The sequence below is a fragment of the Sinocyclocheilus anshuiensis genome, unplaced genomic scaffold (genome assembly GCF_001515605.1).
Source record: "Sinocyclocheilus anshuiensis isolate Anshui unplaced genomic scaffold, SAMN03320099.WGS_v1.1 scaffold1097, whole genome shotgun sequence".
NCBI classification, from domain to species: domain Eukaryota; kingdom Metazoa; phylum Chordata; class Actinopteri; order Cypriniformes; family Cyprinidae; genus Sinocyclocheilus; species Sinocyclocheilus anshuiensis.
The window spans coordinates 1284665-1286846 of record NW_015555843.1 but is presented as its reverse complement, the minus strand read 5'-3'; positions in this window follow the sequence as shown (position 1 = coordinate 1286846).

Here is a 2182-nt window from a genome sequence, read left to right as displayed (position 1 = left end):
AGACAGCAGGGCCTCCAGAAATCGCCCTCCTGTTTATTTGAATTTAGGAGTCTGAGACAAGAGCAGCTTGCTAACAAGCTCCAGACCACCAGGCATGTGCAAACGATCACTGCTGATTTTCCAGCACCCGGCCTGGCCTTTCTGTATCAGGTCTCTGTTTCCCTCCCCTCCCTGGCTACTTAAATCTTTTTATTTGCATGTTTCCTGTCCGTCTGAATATTTAACATCCACTGTAGACATAACAAGAAAATGCAAACAAATCTATGTCGAAAGTTTACAACATCTTTCAGTCATGAATGAAATCACTCGAATGAGGCTGTTTTTCCAGTATAAATATTTAATGAATCACATTTTGTGCTTCTTTTTCTTTTTTTTTTCTTAGAAAAATACATCATAACTTGAACATTTTTGTTCATGCTAAAACATGCTAAAAAGGCTGTTTTGCTTTTTGCTTATACATTTACAGCCATACATTAACTCATTTCGCACCTATATCCTTTTAATTTAGGATAATCCTCTAGGCGACCTTTCATTCATTATCTGTCATTTCTAAAAGTCATTTCTCTTTCCCAGAATGACTGCATAGCTTTCGTCATGGAGTTAAATACTGCAGGTGTCAAACCAGCACCAATAACAATTAAAAAAAGAAAAAAACACAGGGAACCTGAAGACCAACTAAGAGCTGAGTCTCAGAAAGCAAGAAGGTACAAACAAAGAACAAACTCAAAACCAAAAACTACTGTAAATGCACACACAGACTCTTCCATATACAAATATACAACTCACACACATACGCAATCATATATTTTTTTCACATTTACAACGGTTCTGAAATGTCTTTTTAATACATTTTCAGATGTTTTTGGTTTAATATACAGTATAAATTAAAAGCTTGATTGTTCTTATTGCTTGCTATTACTTTTTAGGTGATATTCAGGTTTGACAGAAAATTCTCATTGTATGCTTGCAGGGACGGTTCATTGCAAAACCCGGATGGTGAGTTTAATCAAATCCTTTCGGAAAACAATTGCTTTCACTATTTTAAATGACCTGAAGTTTTAAGTTACCCATATTTCTGTCTTAAAACGGTTTGCATCTCAAATTAAACAAGTAGTTCTTAGCATATTTTGTGCACAGATAATACCCCTTGACAGTCGTACAACATCTGTTACAGCATCTGTGACAAGCAGTTGATTACCAGCCATTCTGACTCATGCCTTAATTTGTATAAGCAAACATTGTGTATTTGTATTGATATTTGTGTTGTTTGTCTACAACGCATATTATTTGCCTATTATTAATGTAATTGGAAGCTGTAGGCAATGTAATGACTATGACAATGCCACAAAGATTGTCATAGATTTTGTATTTTTAATCTGCATGGGAATAAAGTGAGTCTGTGCATGTGTGTTTCCATAGGAGGGTGACCTTAAAGGTTTGACTCAGATGACACATGACCAGACGTCCACCTGTCTGCTGAACTCAACTCTTCTTGGCAGAAACTAGCAGGTGACTCTCATAAAACACACATACGTCCACACTCCCCACTGTGAGAGGAAGAGAGATAGAGGGAGCGACAGAGAGAAAATGAAAGCTGTCTAGTACCCGTAGCTCAAAAATTAATGTAAACACTTAAAATAGTATGAAATGATTGATGGAAGGGATATGGAGGCAAATATTCTTCTTTTACATACCAGAGGTTTTCAAACTTTTTGATACCATGGACTCCCAAATGATTATTCCCTTCCAAGGGAGCCCATTCCTAAAATACAAAAAGGCAGTTACAGATGTTTGTGTATAAAGACCCAGTTTCTCCAGTGAAAAATAAAACTATATTTTAAGTGTGATTATAATATTATCTGGAAAATATGTTCATAAAGTTTTCTTTTATGTTACTCTGTTTCTTTTATGTTACTCAGTCTTTTTTCTACATAACAGTTTTGTTAGTAGTAGAGAAACAAGGAATAAAATATTTCAAAGAATAAAATAATTGTAATTAATCTCTGGATTTTCAGCCAGAATTAAACAATGATGTAATTTATTTATTTTAATTTTGGTAAATTTTTCCATGGACCCCCTAGCAATCTCATGTGAACCTCCGAGGGTCCCTGGACCCCAGTTTGAAAACCCCTGTATACACAATTACTTATAGAGTATAGCTGAAAAAGGTACCTGTGTGTGG